This window comes from Urocitellus parryii, chromosome 9, assembly GCF_045843805.1.
Source record: "Urocitellus parryii isolate mUroPar1 chromosome 9, mUroPar1.hap1, whole genome shotgun sequence".
In the NCBI taxonomy this organism is placed as follows: Eukaryota; Metazoa; Chordata; class Mammalia; order Rodentia; family Sciuridae; genus Urocitellus; species Urocitellus parryii.
Window position 1 is genome coordinate 107329747 of NC_135539.1, and position 24346 is coordinate 107354092.

Sequence of the window (24346 nt, forward strand, 5' to 3'; positions counted from 1 at the left end):
TGAACCCAGAACCCTGTATATGCTAAAGATGCGATCTATCAATGAACTACACAAACCCCAGCTCCTAAAAGCAGTCTTTTATTTACTTTTTTGTTGTTGTTTTATATGGACACCATACCTTTATTTTATTTATTAATTTTTACTTGCTGCTGAGAACTGAACCCAGTGCCTTACACATGCCAGGTGAGCTCTCTACCACTGAGCCACCACCCCAGCTTCTAAAGCAGACATTCTTAAACAGGGGTTCAGGAAATTAGAAAAAAAATACTTTCGTAAGAACTGAAAATGGGCATTTCTTTTAATTTGGCATGTGAGGAATAAGTTACAGTGGTATCAGCAGAGCCTGTGACACTGTCACAAACAAACACACACATTTTCACATGGCCTACAGTTGGTCCAATGACTTGACAATTTGGTGGTTACTTGACAGGATGCCGATCTTGTTACTTATTGTATTATATTAATTAATATAGGCCCCTGGGTACAAGCAGGAGGACCAGGACCCAGTTCCAGAAACCTGGAGGATACCCAACCCCATGCCTGCTAAAGTCCCTGATACAAAATGGTGCAGCATTTGCATATAACATGGACATCCCTCTGTATACTTTGAATCCTCCCCAGGTGACTCATAATACCCCTAATACAATGTAAATGTAGGGGAAATCATTGTTCTAAAGTGTGTGGCTTAGGGAGCCAGGACAAGAGACAAAAGCCTGTGCATGGCGGGTACAGATGCAAGTTTCCCCCCAAACCTTCCCCCCCCCCGCCCCAGTTGTTGATAGACCTTTATTTTATTTATTTATATGTGGTGCTGAGAATCGAACCCAGTGCCTCACACATGCAAGGCAAGTGCACTACTGCTGAGCCACAGTCCCAGCCCTTCCCCAAACATTTTTTGACATGTGCTTGGTTGAATCTGCAGATGCAGAGCCCCAGACATGGAGGGCCAGGCGCACATCACGAAGGTCTAGTTTTGGGGAACAGCACTTCCCTATCATCTGTTCTCTTGGCATCCCGTGGATCTTCAACATAAAAAAGCATAAAAAAGGTTAAACTCCTCTGCTGGAAGGATCTACTGGTTCCCAGAGTGATTTACAGTCCCCAAATAAGCTGCCTTCACTGTATACATCCTGTTTGAGTCTTAAAACAGCAGCAGCTCTGTTTGCCTGTGCAGTAAAAAGTACTCGTGCATCCCCACCACCACTGGCACATCTTGAAGGCGTATTTGCCAAGGAGTAAGAGGACTCCGTTAGGAACAATGGCTGGGTATGCTTAAGTTAACCTGAGGTCCAGAGTGGGTCAACCACAGAGCAGGCTATTTTCTCTGCAGAATTATTTCAGTGAGCAGCACAACACCATCCTGACACAATAGTAAACCCGGCTCCCCCGCTGCCAGCACCGCTGGGGCCGCATCTTTGTGCACATTGTTTTATACTTGGTCATATAGTGCTGTTTATTTCCATGGTAGGCCAGAAGGCCTGTGGAACATCCATGTTGATGTACAGTAAGTTAATTACCTCTTCCAAACGATCATATTTCTGCAAGTGGTAGTGACAGTATATGGAATGTGACTTTTCATTTGATGAAAACACTTGCCACATCCATATGCTTTGTTTTCTGAGACATGCCTGCAAATAGTGAACAAAAAGCCTTTCCCCTTTTTTTACCATTTAGAAACAAAACACTAAAATGTATCAGAACAATTCAAGGGAAACATCAAGAATTCACAAAGGTAGGTAATAAAAAAAGGTTATGTCATATTTTTTGCGGGGGGGGGGGGTGGGTACCAGGGATTGAACTCAGGGACACTCAAAAACTGAGCCACATCCCCAGCCCTATTTTTGTATTTTATTTAGAGACAGGGTCTCACTGAGTTGCTCAGAGCCTCACTGTTGCTGAGGGTGGCTTTGAACTCTCGATCCTCCTGCCTCAGGCTCCTGAATCACTGGAATTATAGGCATGTGCCATCACTCCTGACAGTTATGTCTATTTAAAAAGGAATTTTTTTAAGTTGTAGATGAACACAATATCTTTATTTTATTTATTTATTTAATGTGTACTGAGGATTGAACCCAGAGCCTCACATGTGCATGCCGCCCAGGTTTGATCCTCAGCGCCACATACAAACAAAGATGTTGTGTCCGCCGAAAACTAAAAAATAAATATTAAAATTCTCTCTCTCTTAAAAAAAAAGAATAGTAAGATGATCCTTCTCTCTCTCTCTCTCAAAAAAAAAAAAAAAAAAAAAAAAGACAGAGCTGAGCTTTTAGTTCTCTGAATCACTCCAGAAGGGGCTTCCTGGGGAGAGATTTCCCAAGGGCTTCTTTGGTCAAATGACTGAAATGCATGTAGACTCAAAGTGAATCCAGATTGCTAAAATCCCTTATTTTCCTCATATAATGTAGGCCTCAAGAAATATATTTATGCTTAATATTTTGATCTGCCAGGCAACAGGTCCTCTGGAGAAAGAGAGGTGGGATGACTCTGGAAATAGAGTTGTGCATCAGGTAATGGCAGTTCAACTAGTGCAGACCACATATACAATAGTGGCCCCATACGATTATATTGGAGTTAAGAAATTCCCATCACCCAGTTAACTCACAGCCATCTTAATATTGTAAAACAGCACCTTACTCATGTTAGAGGTGATGCTGGTTTGAACAAATCTAACATGCCACCAATCCTATAAAAGCAACACATGTAAAAACATGAAAGGACATATGTGACTCTTAGCTTTATGTGTGTGTGATTTACTCATGCAGGGCTTGGAAAGGTCCCACGCTTGGTTTGTTTTTGCTGTTCCCTTGAAATTTTTCATAATTCTTAAACAAGAGGCTTCAGATGTAATTTTGCACTTAAGTAGCTGAAGATTATGTATAATGGGTATTTCCAGGTGCATACAGTGGAATTTGTCCTCCTCCTTCTCTTCCTCCTCTTTTTCCCTCTCACCCCACCTCCATCTCCATCCTGTCTCCTCCTCACTCTCTCTTCCTTCCTCTTGTGTACTGCCTTCCTTTGCATGGAGGGTGACTCTTCTTTTAGTCTGGTCACATCACTCTCTGCAGCTAGGAAAGATAACTGCTGGTACCTGGGCTGATGTGACCCCAGTTTAGCACTCCCAATACCCCAGATACTAATCCCAGAAAAAGACCTTGAGGCAGTGCCTGGTCAGCTGTTCTTCACCAAACCTGCTTCTTTATTCTCCTGGGCTCATAATAGATGGCATTCCCACTCCCCCTTGCCTTGGGAGGGCCATGGGACAGAATCTGGCTGATGGAAGGTGGTTAGATGTGAAAGGCTCCACATGTTTCATGACCCCAATGTGATTATCTTCTTTCCCCATTCTCTGGATGAATGAATAGGACTCCAAGGCCCCGGAAGAGAGGACAGTCACAAGATCAAAGGAATCTGAGTCCCTGAATGACCACATGGAATGAAACAGGAATTACAAACCACCCAATTTGGGAATTATCTTTGCAGATTCTAAGATTATTGATCTATAAACAACACACACATTAATTGTTCCTGCTTGGGATGACTGCCACTATTGGATGTGGGGGTGCTATGACCCAACCTGGATCACATGCCTATCTGAGAACTTGGAGTGCTAGATCACAGCCCCATGGGAAACATGTGAACTGGAAGGGAGTGCTATTGCTACAACGAAGTGGATGGGAAAAACAGATTAGATTGCTTCCTCCAAACCAGCCCCCAAATCTTTGAATGAGAGCAATTGAAATCTCAAAGGTCTAAAAATTACTCTTTGGAAATCCGAATAGCTTAATATTAAAATGGTTTTCCTTATTACTGTTGTAAAATCATCTTAGTTCTTTCAGAGAACTTAAAGCATACTTTAATCCCTTACCGAGGTGACTCACAGAAGCTTCCACCCTGCCTATACTCTTGCTTCAAGGGCCACATAAAAGGTTCCAGCTGATGGTCTCTTGGATGAGAAAACTAGAAAGTTCCTTTACCTTTCTAATCTCCTGCTGCATATCAGTCTTTTGGCCAGATGTAGATATATGCAAGAAGAAATGAATGGCAGCTGTTCATTTTTCTTTCTGAGGAAATTTTCTTTCTTTTCTTTCCTTCCTTTGGTTCTTTTTTTCCTTTCTCTGCCACTCCATGTTCACTTAAAAATCACCTGTTCTGGTAGCACACAAGCCCTTGAACTCCATCCCTGGCACTGAAAAATCAAATAAATAAAATATTTCTGTTCTTTACCCATGAGTAAAGTTTCGCCCTTTGGAGGGTGAAAAAAAAATGTTTAACTGAACATATAAAATTGTTTGAATTTTTTGGACTGTGGAACATTCTGGATCAGAGTCCAACAAAATGAATCTCCCTCTTAACATCTTTGCAAAACCTTCACCTCTTTGAAGCTACTGTTCATCTGTCTGATAAGCTCAGCTGTCTGCTTCCCAGGCTTGTGGGGAGGTTAAAATAAGATCAAATGCTTTGCAAAGTATAAAGGAACTTTCAAATCTAAGATCTTACAGTTGTCTGTGATGATCTTCCCTTCATTTAGAATGAATAACAGGAAGTCAATTGAACACATGCAAGAGTACTTTTCACTTTTCACCCTTCTTCTCCTGGAGTATTCTGACTTGGCTTTAAATTTTTTCTTGAGATCAATTTACCTACTCTTTCAGATCTGTGGTTCCCATGCTTGGCTGCATGTTAGATCACTTAGGAGCCTTCAAATGTCACATGATCCAGGTTGTACCCTAGACTGTCTAAATCAGAAACTCAGGATGGAACCCAGGCATTGGTTTTTTAGAAATCTTTCCAGTTAATTCCATTGTACAGCCAAAGCTATAAAAATCATGGTTTTGGATGATGCTTTCTGGAAGACTCAGACAATTCTGCTGTCCTCTCTGAAGCTATATGGATCTAACACATGCCTGAGTGATTTTATCTCAATAAGAAATTAATACTCTGTGGAACTTCTATGATAGCCTCGTGTGATCTCAGACAGATGGTTGCAAGGTTGCATATCACATAGCTGCCTATCATCTATGATGGATATTTCTCATTTCCTTGGTGGAATTGAGGAGCAGCTTGGAGGTGAGATGAAATTCTGCAAGCCATGCTGCAAATACCATTTTACAGCAACTGCAAAGATGGTGAAGATAATGGGATCTAGACTGTTTCTTATAAACCTGAGGATTTAGGTTTGTAGAGGATGACAATTATTGGATGTCTACAGTGGACACTATTCATAAGGCAGAGATGAGGGGATAGGGGAGAGATTGAGAAGGTTGAATACAGCAGGTAGAAGTGACTGACTGGGGATGGGTTGTATAGAACCCTTTCTTCCCTTTCTTCTTGAACATGAAAAGGGATACATATTAGCAATTTGCATGATCTTATGAATTGCCTAGTCAAATATTTTGACTCTTTCTCTAATTGAGCTTTTAGGGCTTCATATATTAACCCATTTTGTCCCACTGTCCCAGATGTGGAACACTTATAAGAACTTAAAAATAGCCAGATGCAGTGGTGCACACCTGTAATCCAGTGGCTCAGAAGGCTGAGACAGGAGAATTGTGAATTCAAAGCCAGCCTCAGCAATGGTGAGGTGCTTAGCAGCTCAGTGAGACCCTGTCTCTAAATAAAATACAAAATAGGGCTGGGGATGTGGCTTAGTGCCGCGAGCCCCTGAGTTCAATCCCTGGTACCCCCCCCCCAAAAAAAGGACTTAAATATAGTATATTACATAATTATATAATTATATTATAGTACAATAATTATTACATAAGCTATAGATTATTGTTTCCAATGTATTTTAATACACCTGTGTCAGTATCATTGAAATATTTACAGGATTGGGCCTTGATGGGTTAATGTGATAGTTTGGATATGAGATGTCCCCCAAAGCCCATATGTGAGATCATGCAAGAGAATTTGGAGGTGAGCTGATTGGGTTATGAGAGCTTTAACCTACTTGGTATATTAATCCACTGATATAAATTAACTGGCAATATCTTTAGGCAGGTGGGGAGGTGGCTGGAGGAGGTAAGTCACTGGTGAGCAGAGCTCTCTCTGCTACTTGGTTGTCATGTCCTAGGCTGCTTTCCTCTTCCACACCCTGCCACCATGATGTTCTGCCTGACCTTGGGTCCAGAGCAATGGAGATGGACTGAGGCATCTGAAACCATGAGTGCAAATAAACGTTTTCTCATCTAAAATTGTTCTTGCCAGGTCTTTTGTCACAGAGACTGAAAAGCTGACTAAAATAGTTAAGAATATTAAATGTTAGTTTATTATATTTATTACAAGGATAAAATTACCTTGGCATGTTAAAAGACAGGGTTTTCTTCTTGTCTTATCTCCTTCTTTAGCCAAGGTCTTTGGTGAGGCATCAGCTTCCTGTATATCAGCTTCTGCTCATGGAGAAAATGGGAAAGACAACAACTTGATAGGAACAAATCAGCACTAGAGCTCAAGTCTCTTAATTGTAATCCAGTTTTTTTTCTACTAAACATATTTTAAAATGTTTTTTTTAAATTTTCCCTCTTTTGAAATACTCCCTCTCTTGTTTTTTTTTTTAAGACTCTTTCAGTAAATTTAACGTTTATTCTGGAAAGCATTATCACAGTTTGATTCACCATCAGCACTATTTACGTGAGTAAGTAAATAGAAGCTTTGAGTTAGAAAAGAATTCAGAAAGAAAGTGATGCACTACTCCAACCGTATCTGGTCATACTGCTTCTGTTACTGTCTCCTCCAGAGGGCATGGCTTCTATTTTAATTTATCTATAAATAACAGAAAATTTTTTGAAATAACTACATTCTAATGCCTACATTTTATTATGCTTTTTGAAGACACCACAATTATCCCATAATTATAAAAATTAATCTTCCAGGAAAAAAGAAAACAATACATTTGTAAAGGAAGTTGCCTTTATTTCTTTTCTTTTTAAAAATATTTATTTTTTAGTTTTAAGTAGACACAATATCTTTATTTTATTTTTATGTAGTGCTGAGAATTGAACCACGTGCCTCACGCATGCTAGGCAAGCATGCTACCACTTGAGCCACATCCCCAGCCCGCCTTTATTTCTTCAGTAAATACAATAATGAAGAACAAACTGTTTTCTCTGCTGGTACAGTTAAGAAATGTCATCACCTCAAACATAAAGAAATAACTTTTTTCATACATAAATACTAGATGCCCAAGAAAATATAGGAAGAAATGATGTCTATCAGTTGTTGGCCAAATTATCTCTATAACCATATACAATAACATGTACAATCTTATTACAATTTTTCTTTAAGTTAATATCAGTGGGGAAAATAAAAACTCCTTTAAGGAATTCTAATCAGTAACAATACTACATTATGTTAATATGTATAACATATTAAAATCTAGCAAAGAATGAGACTCAAGATTTTTAAATGGTTTGCCTCAATAATAAGGTAATAATATCTCAATTTCTAATTAAAAAAAAACTTAGCCCCCTCTTCCATCCTTCACTTTTAACAGGAGTCTATTTTAAAAGTAACTATCATTGGCTACACATTCACCCCAAACCTAAAGGAGGAAAAAGTCCAAGTATTTGTAAAAGTGTCAGAAGCAACACAAAGGCTACACTGGAACTTTTCTCTGTATTTTTATTTTATAAAACATGATAATTATTTTTAGAGCTAAAAAGTTTTGTTTGAAAACTCCTAACCAGTATCTAAAGTTAAAGTAAAGGAACATCACATCATGTTCTCAAACCAAATTTTATTTGTAATTATGAAAAAATCTATAATCCTTTTTAAAAAAAAATTAAAGATGTTGATGGACTTTTACTTTATTCATTTATTTATATGTGGTGCTGAGAATCGAACCCAGTACCTCACACATGCTAGGTCAGCGCTCTACCACTGAGCCACAACCCCAGCCCCCAAATCTATAACTCTTGTAGAAAGAAATTATATTATTGAGAAATGGAAACATAAAACCTGCTAAGAAAAACTAAAAAAGTATATGGATAAGCTTTTACCTTCTTCATGCCATCTGTAAGTCTTCTGCTTTGTGTAGGACTTCAGCAAAAGTATTTTCTATTCCTTTATTAGGCATAATATTCAAGAGATCAGACTCATTCTCTTCCTTCTTTTTTTAAAATTTTGTTTCATCAGTTCTACTTACTTATACATGATAGTAGAATCCATTTTGATAAAATTATACAAACATAGGATATACCTTATTCTAATTAGGACCCCATTTTTGTGGGTGGGTCTCTTCCTTCTTTATAAAGCATTTGAATATGGAATAAGCACTCTGAAACTGCCACAACTGGTTTGGACTTCAGGCTCCCAAGTATTGCATATGGGCCTTCAAAACATAAAATATGATTTCCAAACTCTTTATTGTGTGGTTACAGAGGACATGGATTGGTTTTGAGAGTCTAGACTTAGTGCAAGAGATGTTTGTTTCTTTGAGTTCTTTGATGTTTCTGTTGGTTTCACAGTGCTGGAATTTGCATCCTCATTTGATTAGCTTACACCAAAGTCTGAAGTTTGGAAATCAAAAGGTTCACCTGGTTTCAGCCCCTCTGCAGACAAAAAGTAGATTTGATTAGAATAGATTCATTACTTGCTGTATCTACTTATACTTTTCTTGATACTGACAATAGAAAACATCATTGTGTTAAGACCAGAGCATGTTAAATCTGGAAAAGTAAGTTAGATTAACACTAGAGCTTCAAATTCCCAGCAAATGTTCCTGAAGTAATAATAGAGAATAATGCAGAGAAGGGAAGAAGCTTTAACTCTGTGTAAAGTTCAGTGTCTACTATTACAATTATGGAGGAAAATATTCAAAACTTGGAATTAATTAATTAATTAATTAATTAATGTCATGCAATAGCACTGTTTAAGAAGCTGCTAAGCCAGGCACAGTGGCACATACCTGCAATCCCAGTGACTCCGGAAGCTAAGGCAGGAGGATTGCAAGTTTGAGGCCAGCCTCAGCAACTTAGCAAGACCCTTGACAACCCTGTGTCAAAATAAAAAGGGCTGGGGATGTAGCTTAGTGGTAGAGTGCACCTGGGTTCCAACTCCAGTGTTAAAAAAAAAAAAAAAAAAGTCTGCTAAGCAGTCATTTAAATCTCCAGGGAAGGTAATTCTAACACAGTACTTCCTATGGTTTATGCTCACAGCTCACATATTTACATAACAAACAACTCTACAGTTAGAGGCTAACTCCAATGAAATAGATGAGTGGGGATAATTTTTTTTTCCTGTTCAGTAGAAAGGATAACCTTAAAGATTCTGGTTTGTCCTCCCCCACAGGACTTGAACCACTTTTGTACCTAATTTAGTGATCTTATCTCAGCACTCCTTTTTTTTTTCTTCCACTCATTATAAAAACAACAATTTCCAAGTTTTTAATATTACCATTTAAACATTTAGATTTTTTTCTTCCTGCTGTTTCCCTCCTTCACTGAGTTAAATAAAACTTTGGTACCTAACCGAATCTTTTTATCAGAATTATGTTTCTAAAGGATAAGAATTTTGCTTTAAATTGCTAGCCAGAATCATGCCAGATGGCTATTCCTGGCTTCAAGGGAGGCTGGGAATTGATTTGAAGATTCATTTTTTAATCTTTGTAGGCTGAGAAGGGGGGAAGAATTTTTAAGAGGGCAAACCTGCAGAGACTATCACTAACTGAATGTGGATGTGGTGGTGATGTTAGTCTAGAAAGAGAATTGAGAATGACCTCCAGGTCAGGCTTAGGTACTAAATTTACTTAAAAAAGGATGACTGAAGGAGAAGCAAGTTTACATTTTATCATTAATAAGCACTGAGAAGTTAAAAGTTTCATTTTTATTTTATTAAACAAATTTTTTTTAGTAGTAGATGGACACAATATCTGTTTATTAATTTATGTTTATGTGGTGCTGTAGATTGAACTCAGTGCCTCATATGTGTGAGGCAAGTGCTCTACCACTGAGCCCCAGCTCTTCATTTTTATTTTTTTGAGAGCACACTCACTGATTGACCCCAACATGTGCAACTATTTGTGCTATGGATTTTAAAGGGGGAAAAACCCACTTGTAATCATCCAAATCCTTATAATAGTTGTCAACTTTGTAGCAAATTTCAGCCTGTCAATTATATAATGGAATGCCCCACCATAATGAAATAATTTACTATAGAGTGCTTGCATAGATGTTAGATTTATGGTCTCCATGAGTTTTTCAGGAAAAGTTACTTCATTTAGCTTCAGTTTCCTACCAAATGAACACATTTTCAATGTAGGAATTTCTTAGAACTTTCAGTAAAAGTGTGTGCTGAACATAAATAAAATGTTTCTTGGCATAAACATACCTTTTTATATGCAATGGTTATTTTGAGATTCTTAACTCTTAAATTGCTATTAGAAACATTCTTATTCCCTTTTTTCCTAGGAAATAAGCCCTCTGTATTTAAACCTATTATCCTACAAATATTAATTACATAATTTGATATGGTTATTATTACTTATTAATAGGATTCTACTTCTTCTGCTATTTAACTAGGAGATTGTGTGGCAATAAGGACAGCAATCATACAAGGTGGGTTGATATTATAGCACTATTGTTTATTTATGATTTACCAGAAACTTGAGTATGAAAACTTATTCCAACAAGGGCTGAGGCAGGAGCGTAGGAGTTTGAGGCAACATAGTTGAGACCCTGATTTAATAACAACAAAAAGAAAACTTGTGTGCTGCCAAGTCTACCTGAAATCTACCTATCTTGACCATATTTATTTTTAAGTAATCGTCTACTTTGTAAAACTTTAATTTCCTAAAATTTTACTGCCTTAAATTATAGAACTTTGTGCAGAGTATTCAAAAACCATTTGGGAGAAGGTTCCAAGATGGCGGGCCCGAGGGGGGCTGCATTCTGTGTCGCTCTGTGACCTGTGATTCAAGTAGTGGAAATACTGTTTCTCTGTGAGTTATTAGAGGACATCCAACAGCTGCTCAAGTGCAGGAATCATGGCTGCTGTGCTCGCACAGGTCTTCAGGCCTAAGTGTCAGTGCAGGACTCCTGGCCACTCACCCACACAGGACCTCCAGGTGCCTGAGTAGGACCACAGGCATCAGCACTCAAGCAGGAATCCTGGCCGCAGCTCCCACGCTGGACACCCAGCCATTGCCCATGTGCAAGACTTCTGGCTGCCACTCCCGTGTGGACCCTAATCTACCAACATGAGGCTCCCCCAGTCACCTCCATCTTGTGACACTGCAACCACTGCCATAATCCCATACATGTGGTAGCCTGTACCTGGGGACATGGCACAGGGTCTGGAAACAGCCACCAGCCACAACACTGCATACCACAGAGCTATGTCTCTGAAAATGCTGCTCAATGCCACCGTTCGACCCCACCCCACCCAACACCCCATCACTTAAAGCAGCTGCCTCCATCTTTGTTGTCATCTTTAGTTGGGGCAACTCCAAGCTTGGGACAACTCCCAGCTTGGGACACCAGCTGGTGCATAGAAGCAATATCAAGGTACCTATAGTCCCCAACTCCTGCCTCTACCCAGCAGCACTAACCCAGCACAGTGTTTGCAGCCACACATCCAGTCTATAGCTCCCAAACCTGGTCCTGAACTGCCCAAAACAAAACAGCTCTGCAGGAAGGGTGCACAGCCCTCAGAGCACAGCACACAAGACCTCTGGTGAGAAAGGTTCCCTATTGGGAAGTAGAAAGGGAAGTGGTGAGTGAGATACAGTTTGAGACTAAATTAGAGACCAGGAATTGTGAGGTCTACAGGTCATATAAGGAGATAAAATGCCCACATCACAAGAGTGGGCCCCAAAGAAGACAGTTGGGATGCAATCTCCCATCAGAATGGCAAGTGCTTTATCCTGCCTCCAGGAACTCCACCCCCAAGACCAACCCTCCCATACTAATAAACTTCACCATCCTGAGGGTGGAGATACCAGCAAACAACAGACAACCCCACCTATTGGATGAAAAGGGAAGCAGAAAAGATACTGATCTCCAACAAAAACAATCCTTGTATTTTCCTACAAAAAAAATTTTTTTTTTCTCTTTTCTCTCTCTTCTCCCACTGTCACATTCCCAACATTTGTGAAATCAAGTACTTTTCATGAATTAGTCTACTGAAGACTGGGATGTGTGAATAGTATGGTACAGTTGTGTTGTATATTCTCTTATCTCCTATTTTTACATTTTTAATTTTTTTTTACTATTTATGTTTGTTTTCTATACTCTATTGTCTTCCCTCTTACTTGTCTCCCCCAAATCACTTTCTCTCTCTTCTCCTGATACTAACCAACCTCTCTATATTCCTCTTTCATGCTTCCTAAGATCTAATAAATCTATATCCTCACCTCCCACCCCACCCCCTCAATATCTCATCCTACACCTCATCCCCAGATCTTTGTCCACCATCTGAAACTGTAGATCCTTTTGCAAACCTACTATTTATATTGTAGATAATAACTGAACTCTCCATTTCTGTATATTGTGACAAAACCTAAATGTTTAATAGCAGCTATTTGGTTTAAGGTAGTATATAGTTTGTATTGAGATCTGTTAATATTGTTCTGCCCCTTAAAGGAAAGGTATTGGAACCTTGCAGGGACACTATAAGCCTATAGGGTAAAAACTGTAATTCCTCAGATCCAGAGTGCTAGAAAGGAAGATACAAACAACATGAAAAAACAAGAGAAGAAAGTGCCCTAAACAAACCAAGATACTACATTATTAGGATCCATGGCCAGCACAACAGAAGAAATTACAAACAAGGTGTTCAGGATGTACACAATTAAAATGTTCTGTGAATTAAAGGATAATATAAGAAAGCAAATACAGGCAGCAAAAGATCAATTCAATAAAGAACTACATAAGCAAATATGTAGTTCTAGATAATATAAGAAAGCAAATACAGGAAGCAAAAGATTATTTCAATAGGGAGATAGAGTTTCTAAAAAAACAAAAACAAAAACAAACAGAAATCCTTGAAATGAAAGAAACAATAAACCAAATTAAAAACTCAACAGAAAGCACCACCATAAGATTAGATAATTTGGAAGACAGGACCTTAGATAATGAAGATAAAATATATAATCTTGAAAAGAATGTTGACCACACAGTGAAGATGGTAAGAAACCATGAGCAGAACATTCAAGAATTATGGTCTAACATAAAAAACAAAATTTAAGAGTTATTGGGATAGAGGAAGGAATAGAGTTCCAAACCAAAGGAATGAATAATCTATATAATGAAATAATATCAGAAAATTTTCCAAACATGAAGAATTAATTGGAAAATCAAATACAAGAGGCTTACAGGACACCCAATGTACAAAATTACAACAGATCCTCACCAAGGCACATTATACTGAAAATGCCTAGCATACAGAATAAAGAGAAAATGTTAAAAGCCATAGAGAAAGAAATCAGATTACATATAGGGGGAAAACAATTATGTTATCTGCAGATTTTTCAGCCCAGACTCTGAAAGCTAGAAGCACCTAGAACAACATATATTAAGCTCTGAAAGAAAATGGATGCCAACCAAGAATCTTATATCTAGCAAAATTAAGCTTTAGATTGATGATGAAGTAAAAACATTCCATGATAAACAAAAGTTAAAAGAATTTACAACTAGAAAGACTGCACTACAGAACATCCTTGGCAAAATATTCTAGGAGAAAGAGATGAAAAACAACAATGAAAATCAGCAAAGGGAGGTATTACACTAAAGGGAAAACCAATCAAAAGAGAAACCAAGTCATATTAAATACCAAAAATAAACAAAAATGACTGGGAATAAAAATCCTGTCTCAATAATAACCCCGAATAAATGTTAATGGCCTAAACTCACGAATCAAAAGACATAGACTGGCAGATTAGATTTTTTAAAAAAAAGACCAAACAATATGATGTCTCCAAGAAAATCATCTCATAGGAAAAGACAGCCACAGACTGAAGGTGAAAGGTTGGTAAAAAAAAATACACCACTCTGGGCTGGGGATGTGGCTCAAGTGGTAGCGCGCTCGTCTGGCATGCGTGCGGCCCGGGTTCGATCCTCAGCACCACATACACAATAAGATGTTGTGTCCACAGAGAACTAAAAAATAAAAAACATTAAAAAAAAATTCTCTCTCTCTCTCTCTCCCCTCTCTCACTCTCTCTTTAAAAAAAAAAAAAAATACACCACTCACATGGACTGTGGAAACAAGCAAGAGTTTCCATCATCATATCAAATAAAGTAGACTTCAAGCCAAAGTTAATCAAAAGGGATAAAGGAGGATATTTTATACTGCTTAAAGAAATCATATGTCAAAAAGACATAACAATTATAAATATATATGCCCCAAACAATGGAGCATATACATTCATCAAACAAATTCTTCTCAAGCTCAAGATGCTGGGTGACTTTAACATACCCCTTTCACCACTGGATAGCTCTTCCAAACAAAAGCTGAACAAAGAAACTATAGAACTCAATAATACAATCAATAACTTAGACTTAACAGATTTTATATATATATATATATATATATATATATATATATATATATATATATATATAAAATCAATTTGATAACAAACTACATAAGCAAATACAGGAAGCAAAAGATAGGGAGATAGGGAGATAGTGTTTCTAAAAACACTATATATATATATATATATATATGTATTATATATATATATATGTATTATATATATATATATATATGTATTATATATATATATAACCAGACACATGAAAAATTATGCTGTATATGCATAATATAAATTGAAATGCATTCTTCTGTCATATATAACCAATTAGAATAAAATAAATAAATAATAAGTAAATAAAAACAAAATTAAGGTAGGATAAATGTTCTCATAAAAGAAACTTACCCCATCTTAAGAAACCACTTATACAATATGAAAGTCAATGGGGAAAAAAAAGGAACTAAAAAATCTTAACACCAAAAAAATAAATAACCCAATCATTATATATATATATATATATATATATATATATATATATATATATACATATACATACACACACACACACACACACATTTTCATCCATCAATGAGTGAATATACTTTTTTCTCAGCAGTACATGGATCCTTCTCTAAAATAGAACATATATTATGCCACAAAGCGACTCTTTTTTTTTTTATGTGGTGCTGGGGATTGAACCCAAGGCCTTCTGCATGTGAGGCACAAAGCAACTCTTAGCAAATACAAAAAAGTAGAACTACTACCCTGCATTCTATCAGATCATAATGGAATGAAATTAGAAATCAATGATAAAATAATAAATAGAAGCTACTCCAACACCTGAAATCTAAATAATATGTTATTGAATGAACAATGGGTTGCAAAAAACATCAAAGAGGAGGTTAAAAAATTCTTAGAGTTAAATAAGAACATTGATACAGCATATCAAAATCTTTTGGACACTCTGAAGGCAGTACTAAGAGGAAAGTTCATTGCATGGAGTTTATTCTTTAAAAGAAGAAAAAGTCAACAAATAAATGACCTAACATTACATCTCAAAGCCCTAGAAAAAGAAGAACAAATTGACACCAAAAGCAGCAGAAGACAGGAAATAATTAAAATCAGAGCTGAAATAAATGAAATTGAAACAACTAAAAAAATTGACAAAAAAATTTGGTTTTTTGAAAAAAATAAAGAAAATTGATAAACCCTTAGCCGTGCTAATGAAGAGAAGGAGAGAGAAAACTCAGATTACTAATATCCATGATGAAAAAGGAAATATCACAATAGACACTACAGAAATTCAGAAGATAATTACAAATTATATTGAAAATTTGTACTCCAATAAAGTAGAAAATATTGAAGGCATCGACAAATTTCTAGAGTCCTATGATTTGCCCAAACTGAATCCGGATGATATACACAATTTAAACAGATCAATTTTAAGCAATGAAATAGAAGATGCCACCAGAAACCTAACAACCAAGAAAAACCCAGGACCAGATGGACACACAGCTGAGTTCTACAAGACCTTCAAATGAGAACTAATACTAATACTCCTCAAATTTTTTTCATTATTTAATGAAATAGAAAAAGAGGGAACACTTGCAAACTCATTTTATGAGGCAAATATCATGCTGATTCTAAAACATCAAAAAAAACTTCAGACCAATATTTCTAATTAATATAGATGCAAAAATTCTCAATAAAATTCTGTCAAATTGAATATAAAAGCATGTCAAAAAGATAGTGCATCATAATTAAGTGAGGTTCATCCCAGGGATGTTGATTCAACATATGGAAATCAATAAATGTAATTTATCACATCAGTAGATTTAAACATAAGAATCATATGATCATCTCAATCAATGAAGAAAAAGCATTCAACAAAGTACAGCACCCCTTCATGTTCAAAACACTAGAAAAATGAGGGATAACAGAAACATTTCAATATTGCAAGAGCCATCTATGCTAAACCCAAGGCCAACATTATTCTAAATGGAGAAAACCTGAAAGCATTACCTCTAAAAACTGGAACAAGACAGGGATGCCCTCTTTTACCACTTCTATTTAACATAGTTCTTGAAACTCTAGCAAGAGCAATTAGACAGACAAAAGAAATTAAAGGGATACTGATAGGAAAAGAAGAACTCAAACTATCACTATTAGCCAAGGACATGATTCCATACCTAGAGAAGCCAAAAAATTCCACCAGAAAACTTCTTGAACTAATAAATGAATTCAAGCAAAGTAGCAGGATATAAAATAAACACCTACAAATCAAAGGCATTTTTGTATACCAGTGACAAATCCTCTGAAAGAGAAACTAGGAAAATTATACCCCATTTATAATAGTCTCAAAAAAATACTTGGGAATTAACTTAACGAAAGAGGTAAAAGACCTCTACAATGAAAAGTACAGAACACTAAAGAAAAAATTAAAGAAGACCTTAGAAGATGAAAAGATCTCCCTTGTTCTTGGATAGGCAGAATTAATATTGTCAAAATGACCATACTACCAAAATCTCTCTACAGATTTAATACAATTCTAATCAAAATCCCAATGACATTTCTCATAGAAATAGAAAAAGCAGTCATGAACTTCATCTGAAAAAATAAGAAGCTCAGAATAGTAATCCTTAGCAAGAAGAGTGAAGCAAGTGGCATCACTATACTAGACCTTAAACTCTACTACAGAACAATAGAAACAAAACAGCATGGTATTGGCACCAAAATAGACTTGTAGACCAATGGTACAGAGTAGAGGACACTGAGACACATGCACATAAATACAGTTATCTTATATAGACAAAGGTGCCAAAAACCTATATTGGAGAAAAAATAACCCCTTCAACACATGGTTCTGGGAAAACTGGAACTCCATATGCAACAAAATAAAATTAAGTCCCTATCTCTTACCATGCACAAAACTCAACTCAAAGTGTATCAAGGACCTAGGAATTAAACCAGATAGAAGAAATAGGAGAAAAAGTAGGCCCAAATATTCATCATGTCATTATATCATCATGTGCCTAATAGAAGAAAAAGTAGGCCCAAATATTCATTATGTCAGATTAGGCCCCAACTTCCTTAATAAGACTCTATAGTACAATAAATAAAATCAAGAATCAATAAATGGGATGGATTCAAACTAAAAAGCTTCTTCTCAGCAATAGAAACAATCAGTGAGGTGAATAGAGAACCTACAGAATGGGAGCAAATTTTCACCACATGCACATCAGATAGAGCACTAATCTCTAGGATATATAAAGAACTCAAAAATCTTGGGCATGGGGGTAGGAAAGATGGTGGAATGAAATGAACACCATTATCCTAAGTACATATATGAAGGCAAGAATGGTGTGACTCTACTTTGTGTACAACCAGACAAATGAAAAATTATGCTCTATACGCATAATATGAATTGAAATGCTTCTTCTGTTATATAGAACAAATATAAATAAATAAATAAATAAATAAATAAAAACAAAATTAAGGTAGGATAAATGTTCTCATAAAAGAAGCTTACCCCATCTTCAGAAACCACTCATAAAATATCAAAATCAATGGGGGGAAAAAAGGAACTCAAAATCTTAACACCAAAAAAATAAATAACCCAATCAATAAATGGGCCAAGGAACTGAATAGACACTTCTCAGAAGAAGATGTACAATCAATCAACAAATATATGAAAAAATGTTCAACATCTCTAGCAATTAGAGAAATGCAAATCAAAACTTCTCTAAGATTTTTATCTCACACCAGTCATAATGGCCACTATTAAGAATACAAACAACAATAAGGGTTGACAAGAATGTGGGGAAAAGGTACACTAATACATTGCTGGTGGGACTGCAAATTGGTGCAACCAATCTGGAAAGCAGTATGGAGTTTCCTTGGAAAACTTGGAATGTAAACACCATTTTACCCAGCTATATCCCATTCCTTGGTTTATACCCAAAGGACTTAAAAACAGCATACTACAGTGACACAGCCACATTAATGTTTATAGCAGCACAATTCACAATAGCTAAATTGTGGAACCAATCTAGATGCTAAATTGTGTAACCAACCTAGATGTCCTTCAATAGATGAATAGATAAAGAAAATGTGGTATATATATACAATGCAATACTACTCAGCATTAAAAGAGAATAAAATTATGGCATTTGCAGGTAAATGTATGGAGTTGGAGAATATCATGCTAAGTGAAGTAAGCCAATCCCCCAAAACAAAAGGCCAAATGTTTTCTCTGATATGTGGATGCTGATCCATAATGCGGATCAGTGGGGAGCATGGGAGAAATGGAGGAACTTTAGAAAGGGCAAAGGGGAGACGGGGAAAGGGAGGGGGCATGGGGGTTGGAAAAATGGTGAGATGAGATGGACATCATTACCCTAAGTACATGTATGAAGACACAAATGGTGTGATTATATTTTGTGTATAATCAGAGACATGAAAAATTATGCTCCTATGTATATTATGAATTGAAATGCATTCTACTGTCATGTATAACAAATTACAACAAATAAATAATTTTTTTAAAAAAGAAAAAACTCTTTAAAAAAACATTTGGGATGCCCCTTTAATAAGATTTCTTCCATTAAAACAATGAATTTTTACAAAACTGTCTTCCAAACTTTCCATATCCAAATACCAGGTCATACACAGTATTTCTTCCATTTGTTCTTCCCTTATCAACCCCATAGTCACTCTCTTTAGTTTGATCTATAATTGGCTGTATTAATATATCTCTTCTTCATTAAGGCACAACTACATTTTGTAGGTTATTACTTCCAAATCATTCTGATATTGACATATCTTTCTAGATAAGAGATTAGAGAATGTCATTTTTTTTCTCCTGTTTTTAGTGTTCAAATGTTCCTGCTGCCCACAGAATAAAATTCAAACTAGTCCCAAAACTTTACTCTGGTCTCATTTGTTACATGCCATCTCTTACCTTGTAGTTTCATCTACAAATTTCCTGATCCAAAATAGACTTTTGCTCCTTTTGCCTTGGCTAATGCTTTGCCCTCAGCCTGGAATGCTCTTACCCTTTTTTCCTGCCAACTAAAATCCATTCATCTTTTGATGTTTGACTCAAACACCATTGTCTCCTTTTGGGGAGGCTTACAAGGTTTACTAATTTGAAACAGATTAATCACTGTTTTGGGTGTCAGAGAACTGTACTCTTAAGACAGCATTTATGCTCTAGAAGTCTCTGCCTTTTTGGAACATGTAGAAAAGTTTGGACAAATACAAACAGAAATATAGTCACAGTTATAAATATGAAGTGTTCAAGTTTGGATACCAGGTTTAACAAGCTAAAATAATTTCTTAATGTATCTATAAGCACCTGATTTGGAAGAGTGCATATTACCCCAACTATATTATACACAAGATAAAATATAAGATGAAAACCAATGTTGTCATTTTTATCATATTTATTTTGATAGTTATTCAATAGGTTTCTTTTCTAAGGACCTAGTAATTCTGTATTTTAACTAGGCTAAATGATTCCAAGGACATTACATGAAGCTATGTTACATATATTTTTTTAAAAAAATAAAATTTAAAAGTAGGTAACTGTTCAGTGAATATTACTCTTTGAAGGTACATGGATTGAAAATAATGCAATAGGTCTTTTTGCTGTTTTGGAGTACACAAGTCTACTCTATTTATCTTAATACAGATATTTAAGAGATGACAATGTAAACCTAAATTTTAAAATATCTATATATTATAGATAAAACTAACAAGAAAAAATAATACACATAATTTTCTCTTTAACACCATGGACACTGTGATTATGATCTTGACAAACCAAACTGATTGAAAATACAAACCAATGATCAAAAGTATTACACCATAATCTTCTAAAACTATATGATACCTTAAAACGGTGACATATGTAATCGTTTCCCCTCTTTTCCTTCTTTTTCTCTTTCTTGATGTTATCTTTTATTCTAAAATTGAAAATATATCAATGACTAATTAAATTACAAGATAGACCATATTTATTTATTTTTAAAGTTTTTTTTTAGTTGTCAATGGACCTTTATTTTATTTATTTATATGTGGTGCTAAGAATTGAGCCCAGGGCCTCATACATGATAGAAAAGTGCTCTACCACTGAGCCACAACCCCAGCCCCCTGTTTATTTTTGGATAGTGATTACATTCACCATAATTTAAAAATTTAAAGGTAAAAGGTCTCCTTTTCACCTGTCACCCATTCATCAAAATTTTCCCTGTATTAGTCACCTAAAACTGCTATAACAAAATACCACAATAGAATTTATTTCTCACATTTCTAGAAGCTAGGAAGTCAAAGATTGAAGTGTTAGTAGTTCTCATGACTGGTGAGGGACCACTTTTTGCTTACAGGCTACCTCTTTTATGGTATTGTTGAGAGCCACAGCCAAAGGGGCCCCAGCAAACTTCCAGCTGCCAGCTGATGATTGGCTCATAGTGGCCCCAGCAACTTCTAGCTGCCAACTGATTGGCTCCTCTGCGGTGATGCTCATTGGGCTGTTTCCCTGCCCTTTCAGACCACGGAGCTGCTCATTGGGGGACTTTTTTGGCTCCGCCCATGCGACCCAGCTAATCAGCCTCAAGGGCAGGAGGAATGAGGGAGGTGGAGAGGCTTGTGGGAAGCCGGTGGTGGCAGTTGGGCTCTGAAGGTTTTTCCTGAGGAGCTGTTTTGTTTGGCGTGTGTGGTTCTAAAAATAAAGTTAGTTTCTTTTGACAAGTGGCTCCTGAATTGTGCCCAGCCGGACTGCGGCATGGTATCTTCACAGAATAGAAAGAGAAAGCTCTGGTGTCTCTTCCTCCTACAGCATTAATCCCACCAGAAGGGTTCCACCCTTGTAACCTCATCTAAATCCAATCGCCTCCCAAAGGCCCACCTCCTAATACCATCACATTGGGGATAAAGACTTCAACATATAAATTTTGGGGACAGCCAGAGGAATGAGAAGTTGTGCTCCATTTGTGTACAATGTGTCCAAATGCATTTTACCGCCATGTATAACTAATTAGAACAAATAAAAAAAAATTGGAGGGGGACACAGACACTCAGGTCAAAACATTTCTCAAAGATGACAATAAGTCTTACAAATGTTTTGCATATCTTTCCAAAGATATTTGTAAGCACTTATAGGCTAATAAGAAGATATGTTCTTATCTTCACCACTACTATTTCCACAAATGGTAACATATTTTATATACCATTCTGTACAGACATAGTTGAAGGCCATTCTAATCAGTAAGCAAAGAATTCCTACATATTTTTGTGATTGTAATGTATCAAATTGATTTAATCAGTCTATCATAAATGGAGATTTAAAAAAAAGTCATATTGCCACAAATAACCTGTAAACATGTCTTTTCATAGGTGTGTGAAAATAACTACAGAATAAATTACTACATGTAGAACTTGGGAGTAATGGGTAAATATATTTCTAATTTTAATAGGTATTGTCAAATTGCCTTTTACTGAAGCTTTAACAATTTTCTTCCTCACCAGTAGAGAGAGTACCTACTTCCCTAAACCTTTACCAAGTTTAATAACAAACTTGAATCTTTAATCTGATGGTGAAAAACAATCTCTCCAATTAAATTTAAATCTATACTTCTCTTATTATGAATAAGTTTGAGCATACTTTATAAAATTTAGAGCCATTTATATTTTCCTCTTTTTGTGTGTTGTATGATCATATCTTCTGCATATTTATCTATTAGATTGTAGGGTGTTTTCTTATTGATTATCCTCCATGCTAAATCACAGTGTTAAGACTATCTAGATCACAAGTTCCAAAGTTACTTGCAAACAAATATACTCATATTGGGTACAATATTTTACAGGTTTATTGATTATCTCCCAAAGGTCAGACTTCTTTGGGCAAGGTTAAATTCTTAACTATACACCGATACTATAGTTTATTTATCTGTTCTGTTGTTGATGGATTCCTTTTATTAAAAAAAGCAATTATAAACACATTGCCATGCACTTTTTTTACAGGTATATTGGTGTAGAAATGGTGGAGAATACACCTATAAGTGAGACTGTTTGAGTTTCTGAACCCAGGCTACATATATGTTTGATTTAATATATCAATATTAACTTCCTGGTTTTTGAATCTTGTGACATACACAGAAAGGATTTTCTCTCCATCTATTATTATGATTTTCAAAACCTCACAATAGTTTCTTGCAATTCTTTTGTGGCTTTCATTTCTTTATATGTAAACCTTTGACCCATCTGGTGCATCTGTACTGAAAATGTACAGACTTTTTTCCTTGTCTCTGTTCCCTAAACAATATAATAACTATTTACACAGCATTTACATTGAATTAGGCATTATGTACATTCTCCTATATGTGACATGTCATTACAGTGAGAGCACAACACCATACCTGAAGAAATAGGCAATCAGAAATGATGACATCTCAGTGGCAAATGGTGTGGATCAATGACTGTGGACCAGATAGGATGATGGATGTCTCAGAAGATTCCTGCATGAACAGATAACATTTAGGGCAAGGGGAGTACGAGTACGTTTTCCCTGCCCTTCCCTGGTAACATAGAGATCTCTCCTCATACACCTCAAATGAGACTAAAAGTAGGAAACTCCAAACTGACTGAGATCAGGTTTTTGTCCCAGGCCAATGACTTAGGGTTTCAAAAATATAATTGGATGAATTACAGAAAGATAATGTCATATTTTTTACATAGCTGTGTCATGGACAGATTCAAACCCATAGATTAGCAAAGTTGTTCATATTATTCACTTTAAGTGTTTAAAGTTATATATCTGTTGATACACCCCTTTTCAACTTTTTTATTTCCTTTTCTTTTTTTTTAAGTAGATTTGTCAAGGCTTTGGTCAATTTATTGGGATTTTCTTAAAAATCCATTCTTGGATTTATGATCCATTTTTTCTTTCTCTTAAAAGTCTTTAAGATTTTTAATCTTTATTATTTCCTTCCTCCTACTTTAAGTTGTATTTTAGTTGTTCTTTTCTAATTTCTTCTTTTGAAAGTTAACTTCACTTACTTTTTTCAATGACAAAAACATTTACATGAATGAATTAATTTCTGATTTAGGGGGATAATAATAAGTGGTTTAAAATTTACCCAGAATTAAAATACACAACACAGCAGCATAGAAGTCAGGGAAAAGGTAAAGGAATCAGAATGTTCTGATGTCCTTCTTTTCTGTAAGTGGAAAGTAAAAGAACCAAATAACATTAGTCTTTGATAATCAAGGTTGTATGTTATAGTTTATATGGTAACCAATATAAAAAAGAAAAATATAAATTAGAAAATGTATAATATGTTAAAAATACAAAAATTGAACTAAGTGGCATAAATAGAATGGTAAGATTAAACTGAAAAATATTAGTAATTATATTAAATCTGTGTCAACATTCAAAAGATGAGGATCATCAAACTGGATAAGAATATAAAACACAACTAATTTATGCTGACTAGAGAGAAGTTGGAAGTAAAAGATACCAAACAAACACTAATTCTTCTTCTCTCCCTCTAAAATGTGATATAGCTGATACTATCAGGTAAAATTGACTTTAAGACATTAAATACTATTAGAGTTAAAGAAGTAACTTCATAATAATAAAAACCATAATTTGTCAGAAGAATTAATCATTCAAATTTTAAATTCATTTAAAAGAACTTCAAAATATAAGCAAACATTGAAAACTTTATGAGAGCTCCATAATCATAAAGAAGATTTTAAATCTTATCTTTTTAATTGATAGAAAAGGCAGGAAATTAACAATACAAATGATATTTATAACCAAATCAAATGTATCAGACAGGGTAAGTTATATTAGCATATAGTAGCAAACAACCCTAG

The 24346-nt window shown here is 35.7% G+C and overlaps 1 long non-coding RNA gene across 2 annotated transcripts in view; it reads right to left on the bottom strand.

Moving 5' to 3' along the window:
- Positions 1–6960: 6960 nt before the first annotated feature.
- Positions 6961–24346, bottom strand: part of LOC113181830 (uncharacterized) — a 38783-nt gene continuing 21397 nt past the window's right edge. The window contains exons 5-8 of one of the 2 annotated variants that reach the window (XR_013344321.1): positions 22885–22983; positions 20361–20433; positions 8903–8989; positions 6961–8546 (exon numbers count right to left, since the gene is read on the bottom strand). This is a non-coding gene — a long non-coding RNA (uncharacterized LOC113181830). The remainder of the gene's footprint in view (positions 8547–8902; positions 8990–20360; positions 20434–22884; positions 22984–24346) is intronic. The other variant, XR_003300633.2, reaches the window with a different exon arrangement.